The 17,908-nt window shown below is 38.1% G+C and overlaps 1 long non-coding RNA gene across 1 annotated transcript in view; it reads right to left on the bottom strand.

Moving 5' to 3' along the window:
* Nucleotides 1-1,600: 1,600 nt before the first annotated feature.
* Nucleotides 1,601-17,908, bottom strand: part of LOC122526441 — a 59,878-nt gene continuing 43,570 nt past the window's right edge. Inside the window, exon 2 of the long non-coding RNA XR_006306061.1 lies at nt 1,601-1,691. This is a non-coding gene — a long non-coding RNA (uncharacterized LOC122526441). The remainder of the gene's footprint in view (nt 1,692-17,908) is intronic.

Here is a 17,908-nt window from a genome sequence, read left to right as displayed (position 1 = left end):
TTATCTCGTATTATATTTTCCATATAATTATTCTTATTTGATTTAAAAAAGAATAAAACTTCGAGATCGCGTCAATTAATCTTTAGCTGCTCGTAATTATTTTCAAAATTCCGTTCGTTAGATTTGAAAGAAATGAAATATCAAAAATCCATTGAATTCAAATTGTCGATAGAGAGAATTATTTGAATTCGTTGAATTCGTAAAGGAAACAAAAAAGGCAAACGAGATTTCAAAAAGAAACTACTCTTTTTTAATAACGAAACATGAAAAAAGTTAGAAAAATATAGAAACACATTGGATAGATAGAATAACTAACTAGCTAGCTAGATAGATAGATAGATAGATAGAATAGATCGACGCCAATGTATAAACTTAACTCTCTCGATCGTTCTATATTTAAATTGTTTCGCGAAACGCGCCAATGCGTAGATAGACTCTAATAATGTTGCCTAGAGTTAATGTAATATTATGTTGGTGTGGTAGAATGATGTAAGTACGTTAACGTTAACGTCGATGAATTTTCTAACGTTGTCTTATTAATAAAACGTTCTTTCTCTCTCCCTCTCTCTCTTTCACTTTTCGCAGTGAGCCATGGAGCTCGTGTGCGAGCTTCGAAAACGCCTGGCAATTTCGTGCTATCGTTTCTTTCAGCTGCCCGGACGACGACGAGCTACATTGTTGGGAGAACAAGGTTGCACGCTCGTTGCACCGTTGATTGCGAAACTTTGGGTAACGACGTATATACGTGGTGCGTGGTGGTAGAATGCGAGAGAACCCAGCTAGTGTGTGCAGGAGGAGGAGGAACAACGGGATGAGGAAGAGTACAAGGAGAAAGAGGGACGGAGAGAGAGAGAGAGAAGAGAGAGCTGGTTAGTTCGAGCTATTAGCAATTATGAGCTTTCGCATCGAGATAATCCACTGGAGATATTCTTACCGAAAAGATCTCTTATCGAGCAAAAACAACGTAAATTTGGTGATGGTGTTTATGCTCTGTATTGCTGAAATTCTCGACAATACGTAATTTTTCTCTCTCTTTTTTAATATTATTCAGAAAAATGAATAAGAAAATTGTTTAAATAATTTCCTATATATATTAATTTAATCCCGTCTAACGAACAAACTATTATTTGGTTATAGGTATGTTAATTCGATTTCATTGAAATAATCGAATATCATTTACGCTCTTTTTTTTATTCTAGCAGTATTTAAAAAAAAAGGAAAAGAGCTAAAATGTTTCTAAAAATATGAAATATAAAAATATATGATAAAGAAGAGTACCCTTGCCCCTATGGCAAAGAGAACGTTACTTCGCGTTACTTAAAACCGAGGGAGGAACTTATACGATCTATTATTCAGTCGCGAGCTTAAACCGTCGTTAACGACTTTTCGCTCGTTTCACCAGCAGCACACCCAGCCCCTCTATCCCCCCGTTCCCCCGAAGCGTAGGTATGTCGTTTCAGAAATCCACCCTTGTAAAACCCTGGTCGCGGCCTTTCTAATCAACTCCCCGGTTCTACTATCTTTTTTATACTCCCTGTTTACGCGATTTGGCTCGACTTAAGCGAGCCAGTTTCCGCGCCAATTGAGCTCCTATTTTCTCGGTTATACGACCTGTTGTTCGGATGTTCCGTAGTTTCCTTCCTCCCCCATGATCACCATAAGTGTGTTCATTTTCTTTTTCAGGAACTTACCTGTAACAATAAAAAATAAACATTCATCGTTAGATTGAACAAAAAGTAATCTATTATTATAGGTATTAATTCTACTTTTTTTAAATCTATTAATTTAATTAATTATTTGTCAAAATCATTTAGATTCGTTTTGCGTAAAGATTTAAATTAACTTGAAAAAAAAAAAAGAAGAGAATACATCGAAGATACCCCAAATTCGTAAGAATTCCATTATTCGGAATCTTTCTCTTTGTGAAAGTACGCGTTAGCAGCCAGCAATTAACCAATTAGAAAAAATAAATCCAAAGTAGGTGGACGAGGGTTTGAAAGTAGGAGAGGGAGGAGTGAACATTGTGGTAGCAACGTAATCAGACGCTTCCGGTTTCATAATGGACGGCTCGTGGTTACTGTCGCGAAATGACACGGAAGTGGAAGGCCCTCGAAACGACCAACCGTGTGCGTTAGACTTATACACGTATACGTAATACACATATATACTTACGCATACGTGTATACGCAGAGAACACGTAGGTAGTATCTATACCCACACTGATTCGTCTTCGTGCTTCGATGCGTCGATTCAATGGCGCCGCGTTCGACGATAATTCGAGAGACAGGAAGGATTTCTTGGAGCTTTTCTCTGGGCAATATTCTCGAGCCTTTTTTTTTTATTCCTTTCAATTTTTATCATTTTCTATTCTCGCGTATCTTTCTCGAGCACGTAGGCGGCAATAGAAAGAAGAAGAAGAAGAAGAAAATAAAACGAAGTCACACTTTAAACGTAAAACTTTTCGCAAGATAGTATAAACGGCGTAGATGAGTCGTCGTATCATCGATAGAAATAAAATAACGACGAGTAAAACGTCATCATTGATGAATTCATAAATACAACAACAACAAAAATTATACGTAATTTAAATTCATTCGAACGGACAAACATATTGATGCCGCAATAATCGCGTAATGAAGTAATACGAGGAATTCAATCGACGTTGGGAGGAGAGTCGAGTCATTTGGTTGGAATGGTCGAATGGAAGAGGTAAAAGAATAAATGGGATGAAGTTAGAGAATGAAGAATAAGAATAAGGAGAAGAATACAAATAAAAAAAAAAAAAGAAAAAAGAGAATAAAATGAAAAGGGTAAAAAAGGGAATAAGAATAAGAAGAAGGATAGGAACGATCGAAAAGACGAAGGAAGGTACCAACGTCTCTTAGCGAGATAGCATCGATATTTCATTGTTTGTAAATCGGCGCGCGTTTTATCGATGTTCGCCAAGCATATACACGATCGTACCTTTATCTTCTTCTACTTCTTCTTCTATTTCTTCTTCTACTTCTTCTTCTTCTTCTTCTTCTTACCGGAGACACACGCTGCGTTACAAAGTGGTGCCGTGCGGAACCGAACAATCCGCAGAACAGAAAGAGAAAGAAGGTTTCTTCTTTCTGTTTCTTATCTTTTTCTTTTACTTCAATTCTACCCCTTCCCTTATCCCTAGCCCTCTGTCTCTCCACCTCTCTTTCTCTTACTCTTTGGTAACAACATTCTCTTTTCTCTCATCCTTTTCATCCAACCTCTTTTCTCTCGTCGTCCGAGCGAAAGAGACCGTAGCGGCGCTTCGGAAACGTTACGGTGCGCTACGCAAATTTACTATGCAAATTAGCAGATGTATTTCCCGTTCCCCCGGCGAAAACAGGAAGATCTCTGGAGCAGAAAAAGGGACCGGAGGAAGAGGAGGAGTGGGCTGGGTGGGAGGGAGGGAGGTAGGGTGGGTGGCAAGAAAATAAAAAGGGAGAAAAGGAAGAAATAAAGAAATGAGAGAGAGAGAGAGAGAGAAGGCACGAGACGACGTCGTCCCTGGCGTCCTCCTGAACAAAACGTTCGCCGTGCGAAGAATAATTACGTAATAGTGGCTGAAATGTTCTCAGACGAAAAAGCTATGGCGGCGCCGGCAGTAACGACGGTATAGTATGTATTGCCAGAGAGATACTGAGTACCGCTTACAAAAACCATCCTCGTCGAAGGAGTTTTAACGTAAAGTAAGAGAGAGAGAGAGAACAAGGACGAGTTTTCACGAAATAAGGAAATTCATGACTATCGGAGGTTGCGCGAGTAGAGTTTGAATCCAAGAAGAAAGCAAGAACACCAGTTTGGCAAAGGTTACTATCAAGAAAAAGAACTTAAAGAAAGAAAATAATATAAGGATTTTGGTTATATCGTTGAACGTCGACAGATATTTAAAGAGTGATTCTCGAAGGATACAAATTTTAAATTACAACATGCTCGTCGCCATCTCGGCGGCGACGACGACGACGACGACGACGACCACCATCACCGCCACCACCACCACCACCACCACCACCGAAGATAATATGCAAAGGAGAAGCTTAAAAAGTAATTACCACTGAAGAGCGTGCGCTGGTTAAAAATTGGCGTACATAAAAAGTTTTCTAATTTCGGAAGCCAAGGATGGTTGGGTTGAAAATGAAAAGAGAACGCAGCTACATTGAGAGAGAGGAAAAGAGAGAACGGGAAAATCGGGTAGCATAAGAGAGAAAGATTCAGAGATACGATGGAGGGGTGATGAAGGAGGAGGAGGAGGAGGAGAAGGAGAGTCTTAAGTGGCATAGTTAGGTACTTGGGTAGATGCGCTTATACATTTGCACGAGCGCCAGAGTATCCATCCATACGTCCATTAGACGGTGAAACAGACGACGAGGAGGAGTAACGATGCGCTTCTCCATTTGCTTCGAAAGTCATTCAACGTTTATAAAGTACAGAAACTATGACCTTTTTCTTCCTCCTTCTCTCTTACACCATCTTCTTGTTAAAAAATTCCTAAACTAATTATAGCAATCGTACTTTCCTTCCATCCGTCCATTTCTCTCCCTCCCCCCCTCTCTCTCTTCCTCTTTGAATCTTTGAAATAGCTAATTCACCGTTAGCAAATATGTAATATTTAACTTGACTATCGATAGACGGATGTTTTAGTAAAAAAGGTTTCGCAAGAATGGCAAACAATTTGCTCTCGTCGTCGTCCATCGTCAAGAACGATGTTCCGAATAATCAAGAGATAAAAAAAAAATAAATAGGGAACGACAGCTGGCATCGAAGAAGAATCGCAATCGTTGCAAATGCAACACAACTGAGATCAATCGATATCTATCGTCTTTTTCCACGTGCGGTTGTTGAGTTTCGATTCCTTGAGATCGGGGGACCCAACGAGTTCGTTTTTCTTTTTTATTTTTTTCTTCCTTTTTTGAAAGACTCCGTCACGTGTATGCATATATATACATTATTCGATGAAACGAGTTTTGTGGATGCCCTAAGCGAAATCCGATTTAGGATCCGTATATATGTAGATACGTATATGTAGATGTATACCTACACGTACAAATGTACACATATATACATAACATACATATGTAAAAAATATACATGAGTCTTTTGCTTTCTTTTTTTTTTTTTTTTTTTTTTCCCGATAACGAATCGACTCAAGGGGAAGCTTGAGAAAGAAAGAGAGAGAGAGAAAAAGAGAGAAAGGTAGAAAGAAAAGAGAAGGACGCACATATAATGGTGCTTCTTAAAATACATATTCTCCCTCGCAAGAAACTAGTTTCCCTTCTCTCATCGAGTAAGAACCTTCGCCCTCGACCTTTGCCATTATATTTTATATTTCTTCCCTCACTTCCACATACACCCACCATCTCTCCTTTCCCACCTCTCTTTCTCTCTTATCCTCTCTCTTTACCCTTTCTGCAAGATACTTTTAAAGTTCGATAGTTATTCGTATCGCGATAGCGAGATACCGAGATACCCCAAAAAGCGCGACGTCGTTCCATTAACGCGACCACCACCACTACTACCACCACCATCACCCATTCTCACGAATTTTCCAAAAAGGAAAGGAAGGTTGTGACGCGGAAACTAAGTCCTTATGGTTCCTCTAACTCGAAAACATTTCGAAACATTTAAGGTACTTTTCCGTCTCGTTGCCGACTTATCGATTATGTTTCTCGGAACTACTGACAAGTCAACTTTGGTATATACTCATAATATACTCTCGTAATACGTTTTAGATATTAGTTTTCAAGGTTTATTTAACTTAAACGTAATGCTCATATGAAAATGGAAAAAATTACAAGTTTTTTTTTAGAATTTCAAACGGTTTGTATATGTACTCATGATCCTCCGTGTTACTTTGTCAAGAAACAATAATAGCTTATCATCTTAAAGAGCAATTTTGATAGATAAATTTAAATTGATCGTTTCTTGTAATACTATTAATCAACGTACTTGAACGATGCCCATAGAGTTAGGGGAAATTCGAGGTAACGCGCACGATCGATCGATTATTATCAAAGTTGCAATAGGGTATCTGTTTACCAATGCAAATCAATTTCTCTTCGGCTATTACAATAGCCTTTTGTTACAATAGATTCTATTATATATATCATCGTATTATATTTAATATAATATAACAATTCAACTAAATCTTATTGATTTTTATCAAAATAGTTGACATTAATAAGTATTCAATATTTCATTTTGGTTATTCTCCGAACGTTTAAGTTTTAACTAGACCTTCCTTCCTTCCTTCCTTCCTTCCTTCCATCCTCATATTCCTAGAAATCTCTCTTTCAATATTCTTCTCTCGCTTGGTCCGGTTTTTATTCCAGTACTACCGTAGATCACATTTTTCAAACGTGTCTCAAGGAGAGTACAAATCTGACGGGCCGAAGATCGAGCGATCCCAAGTATTCTGGTAGAAAACTCCTCACGAGCGGACCATCGTTTTAAGGATATTCTCAGTGATACGAGAAAGAAAGAGAAAGAGAGACAGAGAGAGAGAAAGTAGTAAGGAGGAGGGTGGTTGGGGAAGGGAGGGGCATTGCTCGTCTTTCAAACGACGAAACTAAGGCGACTAGAAGTTGCAGAAGAATGCAGGTGCACGGAGAAAAGATCAGACGTTACTAGAATATTCTTAGAGAAAAGGGATGATTGTAAAAGTATGTTACCCACGTTGACCGGAATGTTGAATAATATTCTTTCGTTAAATCGAAATGTTATAGGAATATTAGACGATCATCGTTTGAATCTGTCAGTACATCAACTTTCAAAAATAATGGGAAGAGTAAAAACACTAGATGAATCGTCCTGACCCCGAGTGACTATCGTTCGCGTTAATTAAGTACCCGCAGCGGTAGATATTGCCTGAACAAAGCTGGTTAACCTAAATACGTCAGAACGGACGTTTGTACGTTCATACGGTAGGAAATGTATGTATGTGTTCGTGTATGAATGTAAGTACATAAGAGCTGCTTACTGTTTTAAAATGGTTAAAACCACCAATTAACTTCATTCTTTTTTCTTTTTTTTTTTTCTAACTTATACAAACACTATCCATCGTCCGATTTGCGTGTCATTACTGTTCACACGCATACACATGCATACATACAAAAAAGAAAAAGTGATAAAAAAAGAAGAAGAAGTAAAAAAAAAACAATCGTTATCAAATCGAGATAAATATATTATCGCGTGTACGCGTTTAAACCCTTCCATTCGAAAACTATTATAATTTTATCTGATGTGACAAAATAAAAAAATAAAAATAAAATAAATAGATAGATATACGTATATATATATCTATAGGGGGTAGTATTATTAACTTGTTGTGATCCTACTAGACAAGCAGGACACAAAAGCTTTATTGCACAAGGAACAGTCTCGTTGGGTAGACACGATTATATGTACTTCTTCGTAATGCACGCAAGAGAAAGAATGGGAACGACGATCGATCGCAAGCAAGCAAGCAAGCAAGCAAGCAAGAGACTGCCGAGCAAGAGAGAACGAGAGGGTAAGCAACGAGCAACGAGGGTGAAGCTTTTATTAAAAATATTCTTTACCAGGGAGGACCGATATCTCTTCGGTGCTTAAGCGTATAAGATAATGGGCAATAAGTCAGGGCGTAGACGCGATGACGAAGGAGCGTCCAACGAGAAACGGCTCGCGACCCTCTTCGGACTTGATTACCCGCCGTTCCCTTCCCTCCCCCAACCCACCCCCACCCCCATCCCCTCCACCCTCTCATTTCATCACCTCATCCTTCTTCCATCTACATTATTCGAAAAAGGCAAGGATAGATATATATATATACACACGCTTTGATATGATATCTAACTGGCGAACGAGTCATTCGACGATTTCTATTATTAACTCGGTTATTGCGCGGGGTACTAACGTGTACGTTCCGATAATAAGAAAATCTATCAAACCACGAGACTATACACGATGATATTTTCAGATGTTACCACGAGATACGTAATTAAAATTATATATATATATATAGATTGATTGATATAGAAAGAAAATAAAAGACTAGATTATATATTTATTATTAATATCCTATACGCAAAGAAATAAAGAAAATAAGAAAGAAAATAAACGAGCGCAAGAAGAAAATTAGGAATGAGTATCTAATAACTGAAAAATGTGTTCTGGTATCCGGGTCGTGGACGAGGCACGGAGTAAGACGGGCAAAGAGAGAAAGAGAACGAGAGACGGGGAGAGGAAAACGTGCGGAGAAAGTCAATGAGGGTTTCTCTGAGGACGACGAGACGCCATGGCACTGGAATGAGAGTCGTACGAGAAGAATGACAATGGTAAGGGGTTCTTCTACACAGAGGGGTTTAAAACTTCAACCCCTCCTGCGAAATTTACAGTGGGCTGGATCCGGCGCGTCATTAAACACGTTGTTTCATAATTCACCCAACGATATATATATAGTGTGCCTATCCCTTCTAGTCTTTCTCTCATCCTTCCGCCTAACCCCCTTCCCTCCCTCCCGCCCTCTTGTCCCTCTTATTCCCTTCTCTGTATATCCTTCCCTTCTGTAGCGCAAACCTCTTCGTTGCTCTTTTATTTCCAAGTCCATTGGAGTACGGAGTCGAGTACGATGCCATTGAACGTTTTAAGATTCGTAGGTACGTTGAAGGAATCACTCGAAGAGGATTACGTATACTCCAATCACTAAATCGGATATATATATAGTTGTGTGTGGAAAATATTTCGTGAAAAATATTTTCTATACATATATAGGAAATATATAAGCAAAATCTTTTTTCGAATCTCAGATACGATGCTTTGACAGACACAGTTATTGTTATTTATAGAAAATGTTTAGACGAAATTAGGAAATAAATTTTGTAAAAAAAGATATTTAAAATACGTTACTGCAGTTAGCGTAAATTGAGGACCAACCAAGAAGAGGAAGTTTGAAAGGTACTCGTCAAAGAATCCGGAAAATCAGCATATTTATCAGCATTCCAATTGGGGAGAACCTTAAGTGCGCAAAGTCGTCCTCGTCGACGTCTAACGTCGTCGTAGTCGTAGTCGGGCATTCGATTTCAAAGGCGGCCAAGCAAACGGAAGCTGTCCTTCGGATGCGGTTTACTTACCAAAAGTTCGAACCTGTTTGATTTCGTTCCTTGCTTGAAACGAAACGAAGTTAGTTACTTTCGTTTGTGTGCCAAGCTAACTTCTTGTGTACCGCCTCTCTAATAAGCACGAACCTAGCGAGCAAGAGAAACTTGGCAAATACGTAAAACGAATTGTTTAATATGCACTAACTTTTTTTTCTGTTTTTTTTTCATGCCTTTTATCGTCGAATCAAAAATAGAATGAGATAGGTAATTTCATAATATTTTTTTTTTATTATTATTATTATTATTTAACTTTTCCAGATAGAGAAAATATATCGCCGATAGAAGCTAGAAATTCATGGGATATCTCCAACAACGATGACAAGGTTCATGAAGAGAGAAGCATAGCATGCGATGATATTCTCATGTAGCTACTTTAAGTACGATATCGAAGGACAGGGGAGTCCATTACGAAGAAGTTGTGGTCTACATTGGCTCATCAGGAAGTCGTTAGCTTGGGCCACCACTGACACCCTGTATAACGTCGTCTATAATAGGTTGCGCACAAGCAACATCGAGCACCAGCTTTCCCATCGCTTTTACTGATGCTTTAGAGATGTAGCTTGTCCCTGTTCCTATACTTTGGCTTTAGAATGGCACGAGAACAGGTAGCACGATTCCTCGGCTAGACACACCGGTGGGAAAAGTTTGCGCGATAATATGAAATGTTAGCGCGCGTGCTAGGTGGTGGTACCAAAGACTTCTTGGAAAACTCTTGCAATATTTGGCCTGCGAGAAAAGTTTGGAGGAAAAGAAAAAGAAAAAAAAAGAAAAAAAAACATACGGCATCTACCTTTCGGTGAATACTTTAACTCGGTGGGTCTTTTTTCCCTTCTTCTTCTTCTTCTTTTTTTTTCTTTTTCTTCCTCGCCAGCCAGCTAACTGGTTAGCTGGTTAGCTGGTAGCTGGTGAGACTTTGCTAGGGTGTACTTCGCTAAACTGCTTAGAAACTACGTTAACCGGATCAAATGCACCGCAACGCCCCAACTAAATCTCCTCTACGCTCTACGGATCCTGACGCGTTGCAAAGCGTAAACGTCCATCGAGTTAGTTTATACCCTCTTGATCTTAAATTGGAAACACAATCGGCGTCCTATCTAAATACCATCCAACCGGACGGATAGAAACAGTGCTCCAGGCTAAAAGGGATGGAACTTCCGGCCGTTCTTGCTCGAAAACGTCGCCGAAAGAAAAGTTATCGTCGGCTTTGATCGTTCACTTATATAGATAGAAATTCTTTACTACTACTACTACTACCGAAGTAAAAGAAGAAGAAGAAAAAAAAGAAAAATAAGGCCACTTTGCGAAATAGAGGAAATTATTTATTCATTTAATCTTTCTTCCTTTCTTTTCCTACTCCTTTTCGATTAGATGATATGGCGAAGAATGATAGGGGGCGGGACGGGGGAAGGCCCACATTGTAAAACGTTATTTTCCTATGATAAGTTATTCCTCAAATTACATAGCCCCAAACCCCAAACGAGGTGGACATTTTGGAAACAAATTGCGGTCGCAAACTGAATCTCTCGCTCTCCCTCTCATTTCCTTCCTTCCTTCCTTCCTTCCTTCCTTTACTTCCTTCCACCCTTCCACCAATACAAGTTCTCTCTGCTACTCGGTGATTTCAATGCTCCGAATTGTAATAGAAATTTTCCCGATATTGCTTAGAAAAGCGTAAAATCCAATCGTACGAGTCTCAGCTACGAAGTTTCGATTGTAAAGTCAGTCGGGCGTGTGTGGCCGCATGACCGAAATATTCTGATCGGCTGAAGAAAACCTTAGGAAAGTTTTTGGGCGAAAAATCAAGTACTATATATGTGAGGGAAAGGGAGGGGGCATGGGGGAGGGACCCACCGATTTCTCGTGGGGGTCTCTCTCTCTCTTTCTTTCTTTCTCAAGCATCAAAGAAAAACGTATTCCGGAAAAAGTTTTATCGATGCAAATATTCTTTTTGATTTAGGTGTCCTCGAAACACATCAGGTCCGTTCCCGTTCCCTCGACGTGTTGTACCGGTGCGCAGTACTCTGCTTTGCAGTGTACCCACTGTGTTACTATATCGTGCCTTAACACGAAACAACTGTCCTCAGTACGACTGTTCTCACGGGACTACGACACCTCGCGGATAACTGAATCCAAAAGTCGTAGGGTACCATCCGGAACTTTCATATTTTTCTACCCTATCTTCTTTTACGACTGTAATTTTGGGGAGTATGCTGATACTATTACTACTACTACTACTACTACTACTACTACGTAATGTTATCGCAGCGTTATATTTCTTCTTTACAACTAAAATTCTATATTAAATGTAATATTTTATTTTAAAAAATTGACGTATGACAATTAAAAGGAAACTTTGAATCCATTTATTATTTAGATCGATAAAATAATAATCGTAATAATAATAATAATCTTGGGTGTATATAATAAGAAAAATCTTAAGAATTCTGTTAGAATGGAGAGTTTAAATTAATCGTAGGAGTACTATATCAACGAAGTTCACTTAGCGAATCGATTCACGATGAATACACCGTGTACTCGATCAATGGCATATCGAAGCGAAATTCCCCGTTGTGTGTTCTATACATAAACTAGTAAAAAGTTCTTCCTTCATTGGTAGGGTACCGAAAAGTAGTAAAAGACAAACTCGTCCCCAAGGTTTTAAGACTTATTATTCAATTTTCATTGAATTTAATTTCTTGGAAAGGAAATAAAAATCAATTCTACAAATTCTATTCGTAATAATTGTCACAAATCTTTGTAGAAATATAATAATGATAAAAAGAAAAGAAAAAAGAAAAGAAAAAAGAAAGAAAAAGAAATTGAATAATCCTGATGATAATATTGTCCGGATATCTTCTAAATGTAAAAGGGATAAATATTAAATGTGTAAATATAGTATAGTTTTGTCGTCGATCTCGGTAACACCTGACACTCTTCCGAGCATTCCGTATTTCACTGTCAGAAGTCAAAACTCAGGACGGGGGCTTGAAGTGAAATAATGCACGTACTGAGGTTATTTATGAGAACGTCGGAGAAGCAATGGCGCTGCTACACTGCGACCGGTGAATTGTGGAACTACCGTCGGAGACAGAGAATTTGCTGCTACGACGACAACGACGCCAACGTCGTCGTACATACGAGAAAAAGAAGAAGAAGAGGAGGAAGACAACGAAGAGAATAAGAAGAATAAGAATAAAAAGAAGAAAAAGAAAGAATGCGACTAAAAGTTCTTATTCTTTCAAGACACGACCCTTTCACAGTTGTCGAATGTCGTAGTTTCCCTTGGTGTCAATTCACGAGCTATTACTTTACCCTTTTCTCCCCCTTCTTTTCTTTCCTTTCCTTTTTTTTTCGTCTCCTTATTTTCCTTTTTTTTCATTTTCTTCTTTTTCAAGTGCCATAGCGTGCCACCGCCGCCGCGACGCTAGAAATGTGAACTTATTGGTATTTCTGGTTTGTATTAGTATTCAGTCTAGAGAAATCGTTCCTTCCAGCAACATTGTAATTCAATGTCCCTTGTCTCGACGGTAAATCAAAATTTATCGCGCTACGTAACTCGGCTCCTCCTATCTTGCCGCACGGCTAGTTAAAATAAATTCAGACCGTAGAAATCTTCTCTCGTGGTTCTACGAACACGTAGAGAAAGAAGAAGAAGAAGAAGAACAGAAGGAGAGAAAGAGAGAGAGAGAGAAATCTTTTAAATCTACCTTTAGCAAACGCCATTGTTTCTTACTCTTCCCCGATAACGTTTATAAGTAAAATAAACGTTCGCCAACGTCCTGACGTGTGTAATCGAAAAGAGATATACAATGAAGGTGTCTAGCTTATTTCGATTTAAATACATACACTGTTCTCTACGATATATTTATTCTTTATTAGAATTTTTATGGATCTCTTCCATCCTAGTTTTCTTGGGGGGAAAAAGAAAAAGAAGAAAAAAAATGAAGAAGAAGAAGAAGAAGAAGACAAGGGAGCAATTCGTTTCCAAGAGACATTCGAAACGAACGAATTTCGAACTGAGCATTTGAGATGTCCTAAAATAGCACGGTGCTTCGAATAAATCTTACGTTAAGTCGAGAGCCAATGTACGGTAGAGAAACGGACCAGAGAAAGAGAAAGAGAGAAAGAGAGAACGTACACGTTTCTATTTTACACATACATAGAGTTTCAAAACGTTCCTTCAAAACAAAAGTTTTGAACATTATTTCTAAAACTTATTCGCTATCGATTTGTTGCACCAGCACGAGTTTTAGAGGATTTTCTTTTGAGTACTATACAAATTTCACGTATAACTTAAGAAAACAATAACGATTGTCGTATGAATAAAAGTAACTTAAATTAAAAAAAAAGAAAAAACAGAGAACGAAGAAGAAAATGTAGAGTTACGATTGAAAAAAATAAAATAAATCTATTTGTTATTTCTTCGTTTATTAGGTGAACAAAGGGAATAGGAAATGTTGCGTGGACGGGTTCGAAGAGGTGCCAACATGAAAGTTGAACGTGAGGTCCCCGGTAATATTGCTTCGTCGTTTACGTGGAAACTCGTACACGAGCCCCGTTGGCTGAGTTTAGACCTACACTTTACCTTCCCTCTTCATTCCTCCCCTTCTTCTTATTCCTTTAGTTTCACTAGCTTCACAACCACCTTCTCTCACATCCTCTGCCCCTCTCCTCCCCCTTCTCCTTCCCAACCCCCTCTTTTACTCTTTATCGTCCTCTTATCCAAGAACGTTTTCCTTGTAATCCGCAAATATCTTCATACCTCACGTACAACGTTCCACGCACTATCCCAGAATGATTACGCGTAGAGAATAAACAAGGTGGTAAGCAAGAATCGATAAGGAAGACGACAAAATCTTTACTTATTTTGTTAGACCACTTGATGGAATTTTTTTTTATTTCTTTTTTTTTTTTTACCTATGACGATAATCGCAATCTCTAAAAGGTCAAAGGTGGTCACCGTTCGATAAGAGAACGCTTCTCTCTTGTACAATACAATATGTGTTTGCGTGCGGTACTTAATACATCTACTTTCAAATTCATTTCTATCTTTATTGACAATCCATTACTGTTCGTTGATAGAAGTAAAAGACGTTTCAAAACTAACGTAAGAAGTGGATCGTATTCGTGACGTGACAACACGATTCTTGTTTTAAGTTTCATTTGGAAATTCTTTCTTTTTTCTTTTTATGCATATACTCGTGTGCACGAATACGAAATGGGCGTATTAAGTTTCGTAAGCTTGCAGTTTTAAAACGTACAAAATCAAATTCGATTTATCGAGAAAAGAAATATTTTGTGTATATATTTGTTTAAAGGTTTTTTTTTTTTGTTTTTTTTTTTTTAATGCAATAAATTTAATTATTCAAATAACGTAGACATAACGAAATAAAATAGTTAATTTGAGAAACGTAATTTTTGAACGTAATATTATCGTATACTTCAACGAATTTGAAAGAATTTTTTCTAGCCACTTTACATAAGAGGGAAATACATTCGATTTGTTATTTTCTTCGTAGCATATAGACGAGGAAAGACAAGTCGAATATTTCAAAATAAATCACTATCCTAGACGTCGTATAATCCCTCCAATCTTCTACGTCGTCGTAGAAATTGCTAAAAATATTCTCGTATTCGTAGTAGTAGTAATATATATGTAAGTAGTATAGTAATAGTAACATCGACAACGGCATTCGTTAAAATAGATACCAACCGACACATACACACTCACGGATATCTTGCGAATTCATTTTGACCTCGATTTGGAAATGACTTCGATCGTCGGATTCCAAATTTTCTATCTAGACAAATAGACAAAAAATTACACGTTACGAAAGAGAAGGATCATTAAACGATTCGCGTAAGTTTACTTTCTTTGAAATTTTGGCAGAAGAATTTCATTTTTGACGGTATCTTTCGTAGTTTATCTTCGTTGACGTCGGCCAACGCGTATTGGCAATTCTATTTTTTTTTTGTTTTGTTTTTCTTTCTTTTTACATTACACTAATTATCTTTTCTACTCGACAAAGTATTTTTTTTAAATATTAAAAGTAATGACTATCAAGTTGTCAAGTGTTCGAAGTAATTAACAAGAGGCAGAAGAAACTGTATTACGTAAAACTTTTCATTATCTATAATCTATAATAGAAATAATTTTGATTTTGGATTAGTAAACACTTGTACTATTCATCTTTCCCTTATCTCATTTATTTTCGATATCAAGAAACTGAACAAAATAATCTTTATATTTGGACATATAGAGATCGTAACGTGATTTTAATTTCACGGAACACGAGTCTTCGGTTAGGAAGTGGATTTCTCTCTCTATCTCTCTCTCTCTCTCTTCGGCTAAGCTGACGCTTCATAACCTCTATCGTATCCACGTATAAGTAATACGTATGTGTATGTGTTTGTGTGTGTGTGTATATCCATTATTCTACAGAGTGTTTCATTCGTGACATTGTATTTATTCAAACGTTGATCTTAAATCAAATATCATTTCGATCAATTTTTCTAAATAAGAATACATTGGATCATAAATATATTATACGTATTTGAAAATAAAAAGAAAACATTATTAAAATTGTTGGTGAGAGGAAGAAAGAAAATAATAGTAATTGAGACACCTTGTACAATAGATAGATATATTCGTAGCTTAGACCGTACGGAAATTCGCGTACGTATCTACGTATTCGTACGTTCCTCATACCTATGATGAGAATGAACAGACACACACACCCACACACACATACACGCATAGAAGCGCATATACCTAGGCAAGGGGTTCTGGCTTTTCCGTGGCATCGATCCTGCATAATAGACCATTATGTTGCCTGATTTGCACATTATCCGACGTCTCGCGACGTATAAGCCTCGAACTTGAAGGTATTAGCGATACCCGGCTGGTAATAATCATATTAACAGGCTTCGAACGTATCGAATACGGGTTTGTATTGCCTTCAAACGAGACCGGTCGATTTCTTGATACATATTTAACGTATGTATTAATTACTTCCCTAACACATAAAACTTAAACAAAACAAAACAAAACAAATAATTCAAATTTTTCTCTGGGAAATATTTTCATTTACCTGATATTATTCTAATCACTTTGTTTTGTATATTCATTTAATCATTCCATATATTTCTATCTTGTCTTGGAATAAGAATAAAGAAAGGAAAGTAGTATAATAGCAGTAGTAGTAGTAGTAGTAGTAGCGTAACATCTTGCGACCCAAACGATTTTCATTTCAGAATGCGCGACGACCCTTTTATAGAAGCCGCCAGCTCGTAATTCTCCGACTCGCGTACACGTATCTTCCAACGTAATATCCAAGATGCACGATGGGGGCTTTTCTTTCGGGTAAATATACCGGAAGTTATGCTTCCCCGGTGAAGTGAAAAATAGTTAAGAGGACGTGAAAAATACTTGAGCACAGGAGCGATTAGTCACTCTGTTGAACGTGCGTCCGAGCGTTTACGCGTGCTAATGCAAAAAAGAAAGAGACAGAAAGAGAGAAAGAAATAAAGAAAAAGGGACAATAAAAAAAGGAAAGAAAGAAAGAAAGGGAGAAAGTCAAAAGTTGGAAATTTTCTTGTTGAACGACAAAGAACAAACGAGGTGGACGCATAAGGTGGGTGCTCCTCGGTTTCCAGTTTTACATTCACGCTTAAACGCGCGTGTGGCCTTTGCTTAGAAAAAGAGAGAAGATAGGGAAAGACAGAGAGAGAAAGATATATATATGTTTGTGTGTGTGTGAGTGTATGTATATATGTATGTACCGTGGGAGTGATCGATGGGGTGGTGTCCAAGCGTGTCTAAATAATTAGCTGTCTCTGTTCCGACCCCACACCGTTTGTAGTAGCCACCCTATAGATAATACAGCGAACACGGCGCGTGTGTTCGCTGAGTGCGCCCTTGCGAACGAGAGGGAACGAGGGGGGAATACGAGGGAGAAAGAGAGATAGAGAGAAAAGGGAATGAGAGAGAACGTGATTTGCTGAGCTGCTTGAAACCGTGAATCATTTGGCGTCGTGCATGGAAAATTCACGAAGACATAGAGTCTGCAAGATGGTGGATGAGACCTGAAGATGAAGATGAAGATGAAAATGAAAATGAAGTAGATGAAGATAAAGAAGAAGAAGAAGAAGAAGATGAGAATTAATTTGATGAGAAAGAGGAATATATTCGATCAAATTTCGCGAATATCTAGCTATTATTCGGTCATCGCGTTAACCGTGAAAAGACATGAAAACTGGTTCAACCAGGTTCCAGTAAGACTAATTAGTTAACGTCAAGACGAGACAGCAAAGTTTCGTCGTATTTTGTCAGGGAGGAAACGCCGAGCTCGTTTCAATTGTCACCTCTCCTCGCCCGTTCGTAATTTTCCATGACTGCTGGTGGTGGGTGGTGGTGTTGGTGTTGGTGCTGGTGCTCAACTCGTAGAAAACTCGTTCTTTCTCTCTAACGTTAATTTATTTTCACCCGTTGACGTTAAGGAATATACTACTTTTCGAAATCGGACTTTACAACGCGCGCGTTTCCGTTCTGGCACGTAGTTCGTAGTACCAATGGTAAGAAAGAAAAATACGATGAAAGTATATCTGAGTAGAGAAAAAAAAACCAAAGAGATACGCGTTACGTGTTCTAGAAATTGAGATGGGAAAGAGCGAGTCAAAAATACGAAGGGAAATACGAGAGATGAGAAGTAAATCAAGCACCGCCAATTTTATAATTGCGAAAGTCAACCGATAGA

Source organism: Polistes fuscatus, unplaced genomic scaffold, assembly GCF_010416935.1.
Source record: "Polistes fuscatus isolate 324 unplaced genomic scaffold, CU_Pfus_HIC Scaffold11, whole genome shotgun sequence".
Classification (NCBI taxonomy): domain Eukaryota; kingdom Metazoa; phylum Arthropoda; class Insecta; order Hymenoptera; family Vespidae; genus Polistes; species Polistes fuscatus.
Note: the sequence above shows the minus strand (reverse complement) of the source record. Positions and strands in the feature narration are given on the sequence as shown.